Source organism: Scyliorhinus canicula, chromosome 3 (assembly GCF_902713615.1).
Source record: "Scyliorhinus canicula chromosome 3, sScyCan1.1, whole genome shotgun sequence".
Lineage (NCBI taxonomy): Eukaryota > Metazoa > Chordata > Chondrichthyes > Carcharhiniformes > Scyliorhinidae > Scyliorhinus > Scyliorhinus canicula.
The window spans coordinates 150,070,591-150,090,799 of NC_052148.1; the positions used below are offsets into that span (position 1 = coordinate 150,070,591).

A 20,209-nucleotide genomic window follows, 5' to 3' on the forward strand; every position below is an offset into this window, starting at 1 on the left:
TATTGTGAAAACTGTTGGGTTCTTAATCTATTGATTCTGTAATTCCAAATAGATATACTTTGTCTTAAAATACTTGCTACAATGCATTCTGATCATGGTTTAAAGATATTTTTTATTTCCAAGATGAAGGAGGAAAGGTGCAGAACTGAAGCAGTCTGTCAAAATCATGACATCCTGATTGATGAACATTTACCATTTTGATTGTGGCTTTTACCCTAGAACAACAGCTGTTGCCTTTATTGAAATTATGACTAAACCCAAGGAGAAGGCACAACTTAATTTCTACAAGCATCCTGCAGCAAAACAGTTTGAAGCCACAGGTAAGTTCGAGTGTTTGAGACTAAATAGTAAAAATAAAATTGACTAAATTGGAAGTGGTTTGTGTAATGACTGTTGAGGTGACATTTAAAATGCATTGGAAACTCAAAATAGAGCAGTTCAGCAGTTTTTATAAAAAGAAAATAATTTAAGGTTTTATAGTGTTGTACCTTTAAAACCTCTGATACGTTTGACCAGTTTACTTACTCAAAGGTTTTATTCAGGTGCCCTTATTTACGAGGTGAACAAAGGACAAAACAGGTTCACAGTTTAATGCAATTTTATTCACAATTCTACTACTCAAGAAAATATGACTCAGACTTGCAGGTGAGTTTGAGTTTTACCCGCACTTAGTAAAGGAGACTGGCAGGCTTCGATTCACTCAATGTTGATGTCTTCTCTGGGTTTGGAACCCAGGGCCTGTCGTTGCGATGTTTGTGTCTGGGCAACTCCCAGGTTCTTGCTCAAGATCTGTTTGATGCTGCTTTCTTATACTGGTAAGCTTGGATTGAGTCACATGTATATGCCCACCACTGGTCATTGTCCTAGCCAGACCCCAACTGGTTAATGGGAAAGACAGGATATTCCTGCTTATCGATGGTGGTTCAATCAAGACCCATTGTCCCCTGAAACTCCCTTTGTCTGACCGGCCATCAGCTCATTAAGGAGTCTGATGGCTTCTTTTGTCTGTTCTTCGTCCTCCTGCAAAGTTAATCCCCTGCGCCTGGAAGTTTGTTACATATTCATAGACTTGGAGTGGGTGATCAAAGTCCATATAGCAATAACAGGTTTATGCCTTAACTTGGGTGCTTTTTGCAGATGGCCAGTATCGATTCCAGCCAGGGCCTCATGAGACAGTTTCTGTTCCTGGTCTACGTGTATCTTCTCGGCCTGTTTTCAGTACCACAATAGGTAGTGAACTTTGTGTTCTGATTTTAATTTCTAGGGCTAGCCAAATGAATCAAAATCCTGCTCTTCTCTTCCCCACCCTACCCCTTCATCTTTTTATTATCCATGTAAGTATGTATTCTCGCATGAGCACATTCAGTCATGACGATGTACATTTACGTCATGCCTTGAGTGAAGAACATGTCCCGAGTTCCTTCAAAGAGGAGAGATTGTTTAATAGAAGAATTATAACGTGAACATACATTGAGATAAAAATATTTTGAGGCAGCTTTTAAATGACAATTGCTTATTGTCACAAGTAGGCTTCAATGAAGTTGCTGTGAAAAGCCCCTAGTCGCCACATTCCGGCACCTGTTCGGGGAGGCTAGTATGGGAATTGAAGCCACTCTGCTGGCATTCTTTATTACAAGCCAGCTATTTAGCCCACTGCTAAAACACCCCTTGATGGAGAAGCAGCAAGGAACATTAGTGACCTTATTAAACCGCTCTTCAGCTACTTCAGCCAAAACCCTCTTCTCCAGCCCTGCCAACATTGCAAAACAGATAGGATCTGCAGCGTATTGAATCTATGGTAGATTCTTTCCAACAATGGACCCTACAATATGCTGATCAATTTGGATTCCGCATAAATTGATTGTGATATATTGTTAATTTTCAGCAGCGCAGACACTTGCATGAGCTTGCTTTTGAAACCTGGGAACTCTGGAAAGACAATTATTTGATTTTCTTAAATCTTCTCTGGCCATAAACACATTTTAGCAAAAATAGCTACAAACGCTTCACATTGTTCTCGTTATTATTGCCGGGGTAATTCATGCCCGTGGTCCTGATTTTCAGTTTTGGTGCCATCCTCATTGCCAACGTGATACTGATCCCTTCAAATTACAGGCAGAAAAATGACAAGTAATTGCTGTTTAGCAGGAGTAGCAGCCTTTTAAAAATTTGTTGGCTTTCCCAATTTTATAACTTGTAACCAGGCCTTCTCCGCAGTCCAGAGGGGCCCGAGCCACTTCCAGCTTTTGAGGCCCGTAACCACAACAAAAATAGCCCTTTTCTGTCCAAATGCATTAATTATGGAGGAAAAATTTAACTTTCATGCAGTGTTACTGTTGATATTAAGCATGGCACGACCATTCAAACGCTCTTGTCCATTGTTGAATAAAGATAGACCTTTACCTGCTTCAGCATGTTGAAAGTGTGTTCACCTGAAGCCACTGATGCAGGCAAACTGAACCAAAATATTCAATGCAATTGTGATCATAAGAAACACCCGAGAATGTTTGTGAAGCAATTCCTTAAGGAGCAATGTATCAATGTTCATGTTGTGCCATCCGCCAGTACCCAGGCTTGCCTGGGGAAGTTAATGATCCTACCAGCAGATTAAATTCCAAAGGAAACTTCATGAGATGAGTCCACATGGGAATCCTAGTCAAAGTCCTAAAGCCAAAACGTAAAATGAAAAAATGCCCCAAGATTACATTGCAGCAGGGCCCTCTCTCCGAATCTTCCAACTCAACGTTGTGGGCCTGTTGACAGCCAAACAAAGCCACAAAGTCCTGCTGCTCAACACTCCATTGATATAATTTGCCTGCAAGAAACCCACAACGGAACAGACAAAGGATACTGCTATTCCATCAAAGGCTACGGCGTCCTGTGCTACCACCCTCATGCCAAACATGGCTGTGCCACATAATAATAACTTATTGTCACAAGTAGGCTTCAATCAAGTTACTCTGAAAAGCCCCGAGTCGCCACATTCCAGCGCCTGTTTGGGGAGGCCGGTAGGGGAATTGAACCCGCTCTCCAGGTCTTGTTAAGTATTACAAGCCAGCTGTTTAGCCCACTGTGCTAAACCAGACCCAGAATTGACAGTGCTCAAGCAAATAACCTGACAACGACCACTTTCTCTGACACCCTAATGGTGACAGAATCAATATCTACTAACATCAGCTGGGAGGAGCAAGTTTTGTCCACCCTCCCCCATCCAGCCATCAATATGGGTGACTTTAACAGCCACCATTCAGATTGGGGATAGAACATAGAACATACAGTGCAGAAGGAGGCCATTCGGCCCATCGAGCCTGCATCGACTCACTTAAGCCCTCACTTCCACCCTATCCCCGTAACCCAATAACCTCTCCTAACCTTTTTGGACACCGGCAATTTATCATGGCCAATCCACCTAACCTGTCTTTGGACTGCGGGAGGATAACCAGTACTGGACCATGATGATGAAACGTTTGCAGAGTGGGCTCCCAAAATGATCTGACACTTGTACACGATCCCAAGCATTCCATTCAGCCAGATGGCGTAAGGATTACTCTCCCGACCTGTGCTGGGTCAGTTCTCCTAATGGTAACCACCACCCTGCATACGGCCTTGTCTTAGATGACTTTACACACAGTCAACACTGTCCACTATTTGTTTACATAGGCCTACGCGTTCCAGTCGTCAACAGCCCCAAGAAGATGCAAACTGGACAAGGTACAGTGAAATTTTGGGACACAGCATCTCAACAATCCTGCTACAAAAATCACTGTTGATGAAGTATATAACCGTGTCTGTGGTACCATCTACAAAGGAGTCTTCATGGCAGTTCCTGTGGCTACAAACCTATCTATATCCCATTCTTATATGAAGAGAGTGCTGCCCTCCTAAAGGCATACGAAGCATCGATGATCCAAAGGTAGGAGGCCATCTGAAGTCCCTCAAAGCCGCGCACTGCACCAAGTGGGAGGAAACTGTAGCAGAGCTAAACTTCACACACTCCAGCAGAAGGTGCTGGAGCCTAATCCGTGCCCTTGCAGTAGCCCAAAAGCCACCCACTCAAAACCACCCCTCAGCTACTCCAAACCATGTCTCCGGCCACCTGCTTTCCATAACTAAGGCACCCCTTGACAAAAACATCAAAAGAAACATCCATGATGAACTAAGATGACACCATCAGCAACGCAGAGAAGACATCAGTCCTGCCCTTTTTTGAGGTTGCAAAATTAAGAAGTCCTACAGGGCTTGAAGCGTGGGTAGGCAGTAGGATATGACAATATTGTGCCAGAATTTATTGAAACACATTGGGCTCTGAGCTTTTGCCTGGTTGACTGGGTTTTACCGGCCCATTTGCCCCACTGCCAGCATTGGATCAACAAATTGGGGTGAGCATAGTTCCAAATATGCTGTTTTCTTAAAATTGGGGCTTATGATTTGTCTTTTTTTTAAACTCTAAAGACTACGTTTCCATGGTTATGAGCTACTTTTTCTGAGATTTCATCAATGGTGAAGAACCTCATTGGTGTGCACAGATCAGAGAGTCAATTGTACCTGATTATAGATTGGGACCAGAGAAATGTGGTTTTATGAAATGCGGGCAGCAGGGTAGCATGGTGGTTAGCATAAATGCTTCACAGCTCCAGGGTCCCAGGTTCGATTCCCGGCTGGGTCACTGTCTGTGTGGAGTCTGCACGTCCTCCCCCTGTGTGCGTGGGTTTCCTCCGGGTGCTCTGGTTTCCTCCCACAGTCCAAAGATGTGCGGGTTAGGTGGATTGGCCATGCTAAATTGCCCGTAGTGTCCTAATAAAAGTAAGGTTAAGGGGGGGGGGGTTGTTGGGTTACGGGTATAGGGTGGATACGTGGGTTTGAGTAGGGTGATCATGGCTCGGCACAACATTGAGGGCCGAAGGGCCTGTTCTGTGCTGTACTGTTCTATGTTCTATGTTCTACTACTGCCATACAGGGTCTTCATTTAAACATTTTGGTGATTACAAGCAGGTGCTATACAAAATTGTGCCATCTCAGAAGAGGTTTCACTTACAGCACGTACTTTGTAAATATAAATTAAGGCACAAAGAAAGACTGAGACTTGATCAAGGAGGTTTGGTAAAGGGAGGTTTACTGCCTGATAAAATACCCTTTTTTTGCATTATTTACAGCTTGCAGTTTGCTCCATGCATCAGTTGGTTTTAGTTTTTGTTCTGCTGGCAAGCCTGCCATTGTTGTTTGCCATCACTTTCCTTCATTATTTCATAGAATCATAGAATTTACAGTGCAGAAGGAGGCCATTCGGCCCATCGAGTCTCCACCGGCCCTTACAAAGAACACCCTACTCAAGCCCACCTATCTACCATATCCCTGTAACCCACCTAACCTGCACATCTTTGGACTGGGGGAGGAAACTGGAGCACCCGGAGGAAACCCACACAGATACCAGCAGAGGGCAGCAGAGCAGAGCTTCTGATTGGCTGTTCCGGGGAGATTTGCATACGTGCAGTGCGGTCAGCGTAAGTTAAAGGTGGTTTGTGAAGGGGCTGTTCTCGAGTGACAGCTTTACCCGAAACACTACTTACGTAGTGTCTCCCACCCATTCTCCTCTGTCCGTCGGATTGCTAAACTAACAAGTTTTTTAAAAGTTTTTTTTTTTCGTTTTCAGTAGTTGGGAAGTTAGTTCAGTGGGAATGGAGGTTAGGGCAGTTGAATGTTCCTCCTGCAGAATGTGGGAGGAAAGGGTCACCTCGAGTGTCCCTGCTGACTACATCTGTGGGAAGTGCACCCAACTCCAGCTCCTCGAAAACCGCGTTAGGGACCTGGAGCTGGATGAACTTCGGATCATTCGGGAGGCGGAGGGGGTTATTGAGAGGAGTTATAGGGAGGTAGTCACACCTCAGGTAAAAGAAGAAGGTAGATGGGTTACCGTCAAGGGAACGAGAGGGAACCGGCAGGCAGTGCAGGGATCCCCTGTGGTCGTTTCCCTCAATAACAAGTATACCGTTTTGGATACTGTTGCGGGGGACGACTTACCAAGGGTAAGCAATGGGGCACAGGTCTCTGGCACAGAGTCTATCCCTGTTGCTCAGAAGGGAAGGGAGAAGAGGAACAGAGCACTTGTCATTGGGGACTCCATAGTTAGAGGAACAGACAGGAGGTTCTGTGGGAACGAAAGAGACTCACGGTTGGTGTGTTGCCTCCGGGTGCCAGGGTTCGTGATGTCTCTGATCGTGTTTTTGGGATCCTTAAGGGGGAGGGGGAGCAGCCCCAAGTCGTGGTCCACATAGGTACCAACGACATAGGTAGGAAGAGAGATGGGGATTTGAGACAGAAAGTCAGGGAGCTAGGGTGGAAGCTGAGAGCTAGAACAAACAGAGTTGTTATCTCTGGGTTGTTACCCGTGCCACGTGCTAGCGAAGTGAGAAATAAGGAGAGAGAGGAGTTGAACACGTGGCTACAGGGATGGTGCAGGAGGGAGGGTTTTGGTTTCTTGGATAATTGGGGCTCATTCTGGGGTAGGTGGGACCTCTGCAAACAGGATGGTCTTCACCTGAACCAGAGGGGTACCAATATCCTTGGGGGGGGGGGGGGGGGGGGGAGATTTGCTAGTGCTCTTCGGGGAGGGTTTAAACTAATTCAGCAGGGGAATGGGAACCTAAATTGTAGTCCCAGTGTACAGGATGTTGAGAGTAGTGAGGTCAGGGATAGGGTTAAAAGTTCGAAAGAGGGCACCGGCAAGCAAGATGCTGGTTTGAAGTGTGTCTACTTCAACGCCAGGAGCATCCGCAATAAGGTGGGTGAGCTTGCAGCATGGGTTGGTACCTGGGATCTCGATGTTGTGGCGATTTCGGAGACATGGATAGAGCAGGGACAGGAATGGTTGTTGCAGGTTCCAGGATTTAGATGTTTCTGTAAGAACAGAGAAGATGGTAAAAGAGGGGGAGTGTGGCATTGTTAATCAAGGAAAGTATTACGGCGGCAGAAAGGACGCTTGAGGACTCGTCTACTGAGGTAGTATTGGCCGAGGTTAGGAACAGGAGAGGAGAGGTCACCCTGTTGGGAGTTGTCTATAGACCTCCGAATAGTTCCAGAGATGTAGAGGAGAGGATAGCAAAGATGATTCTCAACAGGAGCGAGAGTAACAGGGTAGTTGTTATGGGGGACTTTAACTTTCCAAATATTGACTGGAAATACTATAGTTCGAGTACTATAGATGGGTCAGTTTTTGTACAGTGTGTGCAGGAGGGTTTTCTGACACAGTATGTAGACAGGCCAACAAGGGACGATGCCACATTGGATTTGGTACTGGGTAATGAACCTGGCCAGGTGTTAGATTTAGATGTAGGTGAGCACTTTGGTGACAGTGATCACAATTCGGTTATGTTTACTTTAGCGATGGGCAGGGATAAGTATATAACCGCAAGGCAAGAATTATAGCTGGGGGAAAGGCAATTATGATGCTATTCGGCAAGATTTAGGATGTGCAGGATGGGGAAGGAAACTGCAGGGGGTGGGTACAATCGAAATGTGGAGCTTTTTCAAGGAACAGCTACTGCGTGTCCTTGATAAGTATGTACCTGTCAGGCAGGGAGGAAGTTGTCGAGCAAGGGAACCGTGGTTTACTAAGGAAGTTAAAGCACTTGTCAAGAGGAAGAAGAAGGCTTATGTTAGGATGAGACATGAAGGCTCAGTTAGGGCACTTGAGAGTTACAAGTTAGCCAGGAAGGACCTAAAGGGAGAGTTAAGAAGAGCGAGGAGAGGACATGAAAAGTCGTTAGCGGATAGGATCAAGGAAAACCCTAAGGCTTTCTATAGGTATATCAGGAACAAAAGAATGACTAGAGTAAGATTAGGTCCAATCAAGGATAGTAGTGGAAAGTTGTGTGTGGAATCAGAGAAGATAGGGGAAGCGTTAAATGGATATTTTTTGTCAGTGTTTACACTGGAGAAAGACAATGTTGTCGAGGAGAATACTCAGGTACAGTCGACCAGGCTAGATGGGATTGAGGTTCAAAAGGAGGAGGTGTTAGCAATTTTGGAAAGTGTAAAAATAGATAAGTCCCCTGGGCCAGATGGGATTTATCCTAGGATTCTCTGGGAAGCCAGGGAGGAGATTGCAGAGCCTTTGTCCTTGATCTTTATGTCGTCTTTGTCGACAGGAATAGTGCCGGAAGACTGGAGGATAGCAAATGTTGTCCCCTTGTTCAAGAAGGGGAGTAGAGACAACCCTGGTAATTATAGACCTATGAGCCTTACTTCGGTTGTGGGTAAAATGTTGGAAAAGGTTATAGGGTTTATAATCATCTTGAAAAGAACAAGTTGATTAGCGATACTCAAAACGGTTTTGTGAAGGGTAGGTCATGCCTCACAAACCTTATTGAGTTTTTTGAGAACGTGACCAAACAGGTGGATGAGGGTAAAGTGGTTGATGTGGTGTATATGGATTTCAGTAAGGCATTTGATAAGGTTCCCCACGGTAGGCTATTGCAGGAAATACGGAAGTATGGGATTGAAGGTGATTTAGCGGTCTGGATCAGTAATTGGCTAGCTGAAAGAAGACAGAGGGTGGTGGTTGAGGGCAAATGTTAATCCTGGAGTTCAGTTACTAGTGGTGTATCGCAAGGATCTGTTTTGGGGCCACTGCTGTTTGTCATTTTTATAAATGACCTGGAAGAAGGTGTAGAAGGATGGGTTAGTAAATTTGCAGATGACACGAAGGTCGGTGGAGTTGTGGATAGTGCTGAAGGATGTTATAGGTTACAGAGGGACATAGATAAGCTGCAGAGCTGGGCTGAGAGGTGGCAGATGGAGTTTAATGCGGAAAAGTGTGAGGTGGTTCACTTTGGAAGGAGTAACTGGAATGCAGAGTACTGGGCTAATGGCAAGATTCTTGGTAGTGTAGATGAACAGAGAGATCTCGGCATCCAGGTACATAAATCCCTGAAAGTTGCCACCCAGGTTAATAGGGCTGTTAAGAAGGCATATGGTGTGCTAGCCTTTATCAGTAGGGGGATTGAGTTTCGGAGCCACGAGGTCATGCTGCAGCTGTACAAAGCTCTGGTGCGGCCGCACCTGAAGTACTGCGTGCAGTTCTGGTCCCCACTGTAGCCATCTAAGATGGACACTGGGCTACAAAATGGAGAACTGCTAAGGCTGCAGGGAAAAACAGCCTTGGTGAGGACAAGCAGCTTGCAGAAAACTGTTTTGCATTCTGCACGTACAGAAACCAGTTTCTGGCCAGGTGCAGAGTTTCAGCCAAAGGTGCAAATGGAAATAGATCTGCATAGTAATGAGGTGATCCAGATCCAGACCCCGCACAATAGAAACATTTAAGTATCAATGGATACTTTTCCGTAGACGCCCAGACAGAATGGCACCACAGCAACCAACACAAAGAACCGTAGGGACCGCCCCACCCATCGAGGAACGACCCTCAGATTGGGGAGTTTGGAAGATATCGATTGGGAGAGACCCAATCGATACCTGGCAGGTGAAAGAACCGCCCCAAGGGGGCACGGACTTCTAGGACCTATAAGAGTAGGTCCCACACATGGTTCGGTCTGTTGTTTTGCTCCGGCCCAGACCTGTTACATCGCATCCTGACTCCAGTTTCATCACCGGCCGTTGAGCCTCAGCCATCGAACTGTAAGTGCCAAAACAATGATCGCTACGTGATCCAGACCTTGCTAGATCTTGACAACTTTACGAATCAGAAAGTTGCAGACCAATAACGGGACGAAGGCCTTGTTCCCTGACCTTGCCTGTTCCTGTCTAGATAAGTATTTAGTTGTTTAGTATTAGAAGTAAGTTAGTCTCTTTAGCGTATGCATGTGTATTTATTATATTTGTTATAATAAACACCAATCGTTTGGACTTACTAATCGGTGTACGGATTTATTACTTTGAACCTGACCTTGATATACTTGTGACGGTGTCTCAATACGGCACCCGGCGACTCCGAGCATAATTACACATACAGAGCCATAGTAGTGTTAAGCACACGGCCTTTAGACGGAGGCGTGTTAATCACACTCCAGAAAAACGAGCAACATTTAGTGGCGACACCCTGACGGGACGCGGTTACAAGTGGCCCCACTCCGTTGAGGACCCAGAAATTTGAATTAGAAATCTGAGTAAAGAAAAAAGGAAAAATCACAAGTAATCAAGGTGTTCAAACCAATAAAGATAATTCGGAAGTGTGTTTTGTGCATGCGTACTAACAGGGTTGTAAGGTTAACCTGAGAGCTTTTTGTTGCGACGAACTGTCGGGAGTTTTTAAGCGGAACATAGCGAAAGCCTTACCCGTCTTGTAAAACATTTACCTCAACACCCCCTGTCTTAAATTAAGAGAGAAAGAGAAAATGGCCATGCAGGCAATGGAACACCTCATGAACCCAGAACGGTTTGTGGTCGCAGCGACCAGCAGTAGCCGAGGAGGTCAGTGTCCCGTGTGGGAGCTGGAACTCCGCAAGTACCTGCAAGGAAAGGGATGGCCCCTTTGGAACGAATTCTGTTCGAATGAGGAGACAGGTCCCGGAAGTATAGGACATACTTGGTGGGAGAACCTCTCTCAAATTCATAAAAAGAACTTAAGTAAAGCACGCAAGCCGATGGCAATCGTGTCCTGTTTGGCACAGTTGCGAGGCACTGAGGAGGTCGTTCAGACGCTCCGAGCAGAGTTAGAAGAGAGAAATAGGATGAGCAAAGTTGATGTCAGGGACATAGAAAAGGAAAACATGGAATTAAGAGGGAAGCTGGCAGAGAAGGGTAGAGAGGTGGATGATGCCAAGAGGGCACATCAGTCGTGTCTAGCCCATCTGAGCAGTTCCCAGACCCAGTATGAAAAAGCCTATCAGGGGGCACATCAGTCGTGTCTAGCCCATCTGAGCAGTTCCCAGACCCAGTATGAAAAAGCCTATCAGGATGTGCAACGTGCAGTCCTGATAAGAGAAGAATCAGAAAAACAGGTAGAGACATTGCAAAGGCAATGCGCAGACCTAAAAGCAGCTTTAAGAGCACTCCATGCTGCCACCACAGAACAAAGACGAAGCACAGTGGATCACGCCAAGTGTAGGAAGCAGATTGCGGAGCTGCAATCTCTGCTTTCAGTGCAGAATGGGTTCCAAAGTACTTTTGGAACGCAGTTAGATGAGGAGAATGCCCTAGACTGGTAGGAACTGAGTGAGACAGCGCAGTGCTATGTTCAAGGAACACGTGCGCCAGCAGCGCAGCAGAAAAGAAAAGCACCCCAACCCCCCACAGATCAAATAGCTACCGCACCTATGAATCCAGTCACCACCCGAAGGAAAGCGACCACAGAAGGCGCACCCGATACCACCTACACCACCCCCTTAACTGTAACCCAACTCAGGGACGCGTGTGAGAAAATCACTCCGTTTCTCCCCACCGCAGACCCCCACCAATTTTTCCCGAATGTGAAACAGCAGGCTACCATGTACGGCCTGGACGAGAGAGAGCAGGTTAAGCTCACGGTTCTGAGCTTAGACCCATCTGTTGTAGCAGCCCTCCCCGACCCACAGAACGTTGGAGGAGGCACACTAGAGGAAATGCACTCCTCCATTTTAGATGCAATAGGATACAATAGAGGAGACCCAGTCGAAGGACTAAATAAGTGCCGACAAAAGAGGACAGAGCATCCCACAGCATTTGCAGGAAGGCTGTGGATCCATTTCAACGCAGTTTTCGGCGATTTAAACCGAGCGCATTTGAACCGTGACAATATGGTCAAATGGACGCGCACCATAATTTCCCATGCCACTGATGCAGGACAGAGTGCTTGCAATAGCTATGACCCCTCAGAAGAGGCCCATAACGAGAAATGGGTTCTGAAAAGATTGTCCCGCGCTTGGGAACAATCGGTTCAGGGCAAAATTAAAATAAAGACCCCAGAGGAAGCTCAGGCTGCAGCGGACATTCAGGCAGTGAGAGCACACCAAAGCCCCGCATGGGTAAATGAAGGGAAGACCAGCCCTCCACAGAAGTCGCTCGAATGCTACAACTGTGGCCAATTAGGACATTTTGCAAAGGAATGCAATGCACCCCAAAGATCACAGAGAGGCCAGCAGACAGGCACTCTGAACAGAAATAGAGCAAAACCGATCCATAGTATAGGAATACAGTCAGGACAGACCAATGTGGACGGAACGGACTGACGGTGTTCGGGCTCCCCCACTTGGATCTGTGACACTCTTTGGGATCAATCCGGAAGACCGGTAGTCACAGCAAAGGTTAGAGGGAAGCCCATAGAGTTACTTTGGGACACAGGAGGGTCCCGCACCACAATTAATTCCACCACCACGGCACAGGCAGACACGTGGCCGACCACCTCCACCATCACACTTAGCGGTTTTACAGGACACTCACAACAGGGACACATTACAGCCCCCGTAGCAATCCAGCTAGGGAACATCTCTACCAAACACCCCATCGTTTTAGTAAATCTACCCCGTACAGCAGAACACATATTGGGAATAGACTTTATGAATGCCCATAGCCTGTCGTTCGACCCAGTTAACCAGTGTGTCTGGCGAATGGCAAGGTCAGACAGAGCACCCGCTACTCTCACAGTAGGAGAGTACGCAAATCGGATTAGCGCAGTAGGCGACTATTCTTTCGACCTGACTACACTCAGCACGGACAAACAAGTGAGAGCAGTTTTAAATAAACACAGGACAGCATTTGCCAGTCACCGGCACGACTGCGGCAGAATGACTGGACAAGTTCAAGTTACCGGACCTGACCCCCGACCACAGAAACAGTACAGATTTCCCCTAGAAGCAGAGGGAGAAATAGGGAAAGTAATAGATAGCTTATTGGAGCAAGGTGTACTTAGGACAGTAGCCTCGACCAATAATGCTCCTATTTGGCCAGTGAGAAAGCCCGACGGATCATGGCGTCTGACCATTGATTATCGGGAGCTCAACAAAGTAACCCCAGCAGTAGCCCCCACGGTAGCAACAAGTCCCGAGACCATGCTCAAACAGGGACTCCACTCCAAATATTTCATGGTATTGGACATTAGCAATGGCTTCTGGTCAATCCCATTGGCAAAGGCGTGCCAGTACAAATTTGCCTTCACATTCAAAGGACAGCAGTATACGTGGACATGCCTCCCACAAGGATTCCACAATTCCCCCTCCATTTTCCACCGACAGCTGGCAAATGGTTTAGAAAAATTTTCCCGCCCCGATTGTCTGGTACAGTATGTGGACGACCTATTACTGCAGACAGACACAAAGGCAGAGCACATTACGCTTCTGACCGAGCTCCTGGAACTTTTAACCTCGATCGGATGTAAAGTTAACCCCAGAAAGGCCCAGATATTGGAAAATAAAGTGATGTATTTGGGTACAGTCATCACGCACGGCAAACGCGAGATCGAATTCAAAAGGATTGATTCGATTGTCAAATTGCCCCTTCCCCAGAATGTTTCAGCCCTCCGGTCGTTCTTAGGACTGGTTGGGTACTGTCGGAACCATATTGATGGATTCGCGACAAAGGCAGCCCCACTCTCAGACCTCCTTAAGAAAGGAGCCCCATGGGAATGGCTTCCGCAGCATACAGAGGCTGTGGAAGATTTAAAGAAAGCCCTTAGCGCAGTACAAGTTAGTACAAGTCCCAGACCAACTCTCCCCCTATGCAATAGAGGTAGCGAGCACTGATCTAACCCTCTCGGCCGTGTTACTTCAGGAACGGCACGAGCAGCTAAGACCAGTGGCTTATGCCTCAAGACTTTTAGACCCAGTAGAACAAGGATTCTCAGCCTGCGAGAGGCACCTCCTAGCAGTTTTCTGGGCAGTTCAATACTTTTCCTACATTACCGGACTCAACCCCATCACCATTTTGACCGAGCACACCCCCACACAGTTACTCCTAGACGGTCGATTGAAGGACGGTTCAGTTAGCCAGATTAGGGCAGCTAGGTGGACATTACTTTTACAAGGACGCGACATTACGGTTAAATGGACCCGGACACACACATTTTTTGGGACAACCTCCAATATCCAGGAAAGCCCCATGAATGTGAAATTGTAGCACCCCTACACAACACAGGACCCTTCATAGCGAAGACACCCCCCAGGAAGATAGGGAACCCAAGACAAAGCCCCCAACACACAGACACGTGTGGCCCATTGAAAATATACGTGGACGGTTCATCCACGGTGTTAGATGGTGAGCGTATCACTGGATGCGGCATGTATGTCGAGGAAGCGCAGGGTCGCGCTTTAGAGGAGATTGCATTAAAATTGCCAGGTCACTTAGGCGCGCAGGCAGCAGAGCTCGCGGCCATAGCTTACATAGTGACCACCCCGATTCTTTCCCCAGCCCAGCAGACATATATTCGGACAGTCTATATGTCTGCAACAGTTTAACGGATTTTCTACCCCTGTGGAGGACACGAGGTTTTGTCTCCGCAGACGGGAAATCCCTTCCATCAGCCCCTTTACTCCGCCACATCCTAGACAAAGCGAAGGATAGGACCTTTGGAATTATCAAAGTTAGAAGCCACCATAGGTCATCCCCCCCTGGAAATGTAAAAGCCGACGCACTGGCAAAAGCAGGTTCCAGGCGAGGACACTTTTGGACACCCCCAGCTAGCGCACCAGCTAGCGCCCCTGTGAGTGCAGTTCAAGTCTCACAGACAGACATTAAAGATTTAGCCGAGGCACAGAAGCAGGATGGAGATCTCAGGGAGATTTTTAAAGGAAACTTTGTGCCACAGTATGATAAGTTCCGACACGCTCTGACCACACATGAGGGTGTGATCATCAAGGACCAGCTTTATGTGGTCCCGCAGCAGGATAGAAATCAAATGATTGCCTTGTTCCATGACGGTCATGGACACCAAGGGATCGACCCGACCACGAGGCACCTCAGGCAACTCTGTTGGAGGCCTAATTTAAGGACCGATGTTACCCATTACATCGAGAATTGCCTTATTTGCGCCCAGAATAACCCGGAGAGGTATTCCAAAAAGGCACAGCTTCGGCATACTCGACGAGTTAATGGCCCCTGGACAAACCTCCAGATCGACTTTATAGGACCATTGCCCCCTTGTAGGAATGGCTATAAATACGTGCTGGTTGTGATTGATACCTCTACCAAATGGGTAGAGGCATTCCCCTCAAGAACCAATACAGCTAAGACAGCTGCGAAGATCCTGACCCACCACATCTTCACGAGATGGGGTTTACCCAGAAGTATAGATTCGGACCAGGGATCTCACTTCACAGGACGTGTCATGAAGAACGTCCTGACCATATTCGGCATTAAACAAAATTTTCACATTGCGTATCACCCACAGTCAAGCGGGATTGTAGACTGCATGAATCGGACCCTAAAATCGACCCTTAGAAAAATGGTTCAGGAAAACAATTCTACATGGGATTCAGTACTCCCATTCGCACTCATGTTTATCCGCAACATGGTTTCAACATCCACAGGTTTCACCCCACACACACTCATGACCGGACGCCCTATGAAAGGTACAGAATTCCTTTTAGGACTGGACATGGCTAGCCCCGAAGTGACGGCCCTCACGCATGAGAAAGCTGTTAAATACCTAGTTGAGACTGTGAGGTCTGCACAGATCGCAGCCGCAGTTCAACTGGGAAAACGACGCAAACAAAGCACAGCTTGCTTTAATAAGAACGTACACCCCACAGAATTTCAGGTTGGGCAACAGGTAATGCTATCTGTGTGTAACCCCAGCAGTTTTTTGGCACCAAAATTTTCAGGCCCGTATTCAATTTCGGACAAAATTAGCCCCTCAGTTTACAGGATAAAATACCCCAATGGAAAGATGGAGTGGTTCCATATTAACCAACTGAAGGCATATGGAACACAGTCTAACCACGCACACCATGTCTTACTAGACGCAGCAGAACATCTCGCCCCGCCCACTAGAGACACGTTTCCACCATCCCCCTCACAGACCAGTTCATCATCGGACTCGCCCACGACTCCCCCCACTGACTACAGACCACGCCCCGAAACGCCCACAAGCTGCCACAGCGAAACTGACACTGACTTTGAGGACAGCCACAGCACACAACCCTACAGCCCACACTATAGCGACTACGACCCCGACTCCAGTGACCCCATGGAAGTCACCTATGTTAAATACCCAGACCCACCACCCGACCCCGACAATACCCCTTAAGGTTTAGACCCCACACTTTGGCACAGGGACAATTCATACAGACTTGTCCGTAATGATGAAAGTGACCCCCGGTCACATAATTCCAAGATTGCATGCCTGATCCACACAAGGGTGTGGGATCCGGGAGAGCAGGACGACACGGTGTCTGAATCCCGATACGGCAACCCCTTTGTGAACCTGTTCACAGAGGCAGAGGAAAAGTGAGGTGTCCAGATGATGTAAAATAGGAACCGCTTGAGGGAAGCGATATCCTTTCTGATGGAACCTGCACGTATGTTTTCTTTGTAAGTTTACGTTTGTTTGTCTTTTAATGTTAATGGTTCAGTTGGGGGTTGGCCACCTTCTTTTCAGCTGGTAAGGCTTGTGACCACCTCACATGATGGCTACAATGTCTGGAGCGCAGCTCAACTTTTCACAAGGAGCATCTTGGCTCCTCCCTTGTTTTTAGGTGCCCTTCTATTCGGTGAATAGAGGCTGCAATCCCACGGTTAGCATATTCTTGCCCGTTCATTCCAGGTTACTCAGGCAGTGGAGAAACGGCACTGAGGACCCGCCCTGTCTGAGAACCCATTTTGGTCAGTCAAGCTCGGGTACGGCACAGCACGCCTTACCCGGGGATTCCATCCAAATTTTACCCGTAGCGGCCCATACGCAACTCATTCGACCTTTCGTTTCAAAATTTGCTTTCATTTTTCGTTAGGTAGCCCTTAGGCCGCCATCCCACATGCTATTTACATCCAGGAACATTCGGATGGTAAATTGGCAAAGCCTGCGAGACGGCTCGCAGGAGGAGAGTTGTTAGGTGTATTTCTGCTCCTAAATTAGCTTTTGAAAAAAAAAATGAGGGGAGTCACAGGGTGTGACTTGGCCAGTCATTTAAGGGTCAATTGGAATGAGAGGACAGATACACCAACAGTACGGATATTAAACTGTGTATTGACAGATACTGTGCTTGATGCCATAGCTTTCGAAAGACGAAAGAGGGTTCACGTCAAGGATCGGCCATACAGAAGGAAGAGGAAAAGAGAACGAAGAGAAGACCATGATGGAAGCCTACCTATTAGTTTTAAACGTTGTTGTATTTGTATATGTGGAAGCAAGTCACGTTTCCCCCACAACCCCCGCCGTTAATGTTTCCCTCACACCAACTCCCCCGTGCTCAGCACTGATCAGCGAAGTTCAGACCTGGTGCACAAAATTCATGACATGGTACTCAATGTCGTATGTGATTGAATCACTGCTGGTGATTGCAATTCTCTGCATCATTGTACAGACCCTCAGGTTGAGGAAATGGAAAAGGAGAGCCTCCCGGTTCCTGCCCCTCAACCATTTACGGAGTTCGATCCCCTATTTTCGGTTTTCACCAATCCCCTCAACCGCTTGATGCCTAGGAAATGAATAAAGCAATATGTGAATAAAGAAGACACTAATGTATTATATTGTTCTGAACTCGACTGCCGAGTCAGAAAGCGATATGTAATGTGGTGTGAATGGATAAGGTTTTTAGACTGTAATAAAATGTTTAAAGTGAGATAAGGACAGTACTTATAATAGGTAGTTCCCGGTTATTGGTAATGCATGTCCCCTTTGACATAGCGGCAAGTAGAAATGTGAGTTTAAAATTTTTTTTGCCATAGTTAAGGACAGAGTAGACGCCCAGGAACTTGCTACGGTCAGGGAACCCAAAGAGTGCACCCAAAGGCACTCGAAGAAACATGCATAGGTGATCCTTCACAATTTCTTGTGAGGATCACAAGGAGGGAATGTCGCCATCTAAGATGGACACTGGGCTACAAAATGGAGAACTGCTAAGGCTGCAGGGAAAAACAGTCTTGGTGAGGACAAGCAGCTTGCAGAAAACTGTTTTGCATTCTGCACGTGCAGAAACCAGTTTCTGGCCAGGTGCAGAGTTTCAGCCAAAGGTGCAAATGGAAACAGATCTGCATAGTAATGAGGTGATCCAGATCCAGACCCCGCACAATAGAAACATTTAAGTATCAATGGATACTTTTCCGTAGACGCCCAGACAGAATGGCGCCACAGCAACCAACACAAAGAACCGTAGGGACCGCCCCACCCATCGAGGAACGACCCTCAGATTGGGGAGTTTGGAAGATATCGATTGGGAGAGACCCAATCGATACCTGGCAGGTGAAAGAACCGCCCCAAGGGGGCACGGACTTCTAGGACCTATAAGAGTAGGTCCCACACATGGTTCGGTCTGTTGTTTTGCTCCGGCCCAGACCTGTTACATCGCATCCTGACTCCAGTTTCATCACCGGCCGTTGAGCCTCAGCCATCGAACTGTAAGTGCCAAAACAACGATCGCTACGTGATCCAGACCTTGCTAGATCTTGACAACTTTACGAATCAGAAAGTTGCAGACCAAGAACGGGACGAAGGCCTTGTTTCCTGACCTTGCCTGTTCCTGTCTAGATAAGTATTTAGTTGTTTAGTATTAGAAGTAAGTTAGTCTCTTTAGCGTATGCATGTGTATTTATTATATTTGTTATAATAAACACCAATCGTTTGGACTTACTAATCGGTGTACAGATTTATTACTTTGAACCTGACCTTGATATACTTGTGACGGTGTCTCAATACGGCACCCGGTGACTCCGAGCATAATTACACATACAGAGCCATAGTAGTGTTAAGCACACGGCCTTTAAACGGAGGCGTGCTAATCACACTCCAGTAAAACGAGCAACACCACATTATAGGAAGGATGTGGAAGCTTTGGAAAGGGTTCAGAGGAGATTTACTAGGATGTTGCCTGGTATGGAGGGACGGTCTTACGAGGAAAGGCTCAGGGACTTGAGGTTGTTTTCGTTAGAGAGGAGAAGGCTGAGAGGTGACTTAATAGAGACATAAGATAGTCAGAGGGTTAGATAGGGTGGACAGTGAGAGTCTTTTTCCTCGGATGGTGATGACCAACACGAGGGGACATAGCTTTAAATTGAGGGGTGGTAGATATAGAACAGATGTCAGAGGCAGTTTCTTTACTCCGAGAGTAGTAGGGGTGTGGAACGTCCTGCCTGCAACAGTAGTAGACTCACCAAATTTAAGGGCATTTAAGTGGTCACTGGATAGACATATGGATGAAAATGGAATAGTGTACGTCAGATAGGCTTCAGATGGTTTCACGGGTCGGCGCAACATCGAGGGCCGAAGGGCCCGTACTGCGCTGTAATGTTCTATACAGGGAGAACGTGCAGACTCCGCACAGACAGCGACCCTGCCGGGAATCGAACCTGGGACGCTGGAGCTGTGAAGCAATGGTGCTAACCACTATGCTGCCAACAATTTGTGATTGTTGCTGTCACACTGAACAAATATACTGTGTTATTTAGAAAAGGAAAGGGAGTTCTTGAAGGTCAACAAATGATAAATGAGTCATTCACCAACACTGGTCACCAGCCTTGGATGTGTGCTAGATCCTGCTGAAACCCACCTTGAATTGTCGGAAGATCCACCTTCACTGCCTCTGCTTTACAAAATGGGTTACACTGGAACTGCACCTCCTACTATGCGATATCTGCTGACAGCATCTGTAACAGGAATGGCTGTTCCTGGAGAGAGAAAATGATATCTAGCTGTTATAACAACACATTCTTCCAATGCGGGGGTGCCTGTAACCTCCGACAGCTTTACCAAACAAGTGCCGAACACTTTGCAAGCGGCACCAGCAAAATACTTATTTGTGGAAAGAAGATGCTAGCTGCAAAAGATACGTGGCTGGATTCGCTGCCGTCTGGATGCTCCGTTTTGCCCGGAGCCCGGGGGTTTCCCGACGGTGTGGGCTGGCCCCACAATAGGGAACTTCATTGACCAGCCGATGAAATGGAGCATCCCGCCGACGTGCTGAACCAGAAATCTGGCGCGGCGGGACGGCGAATCCAGCCCACGCAGTTTTCACTTGGTGGCAGGGGTCTTCAGTTTCGAGTGTTATAAATGACACCAATATGGAGAGGCGAACTCTCCATATCAACCTTATAGCTTTTAAGAAATGTAAAATGTCAATAATTGGGTGGCCTCTGA

General features: G+C 47.0%; 1 long non-coding RNA gene across 1 annotated transcript; it reads right to left on the reverse strand.

The window, feature by feature from the left end:
* Window positions 1–580: 580 nt before the first annotated feature.
* On the reverse strand, window positions 581–19,703 carry LOC119963024. The gene is made up of 2 exons (XR_005460005.1): window positions 19,623–19,703; window positions 581–1,420 (listed from the first exon to the last, which is right to left on the reverse strand). It is a non-coding gene; the product is annotated as an uncharacterized LOC119963024 (long non-coding RNA).
* Between the last annotated feature and the right edge of the window lie 506 nt (window positions 19,704–20,209).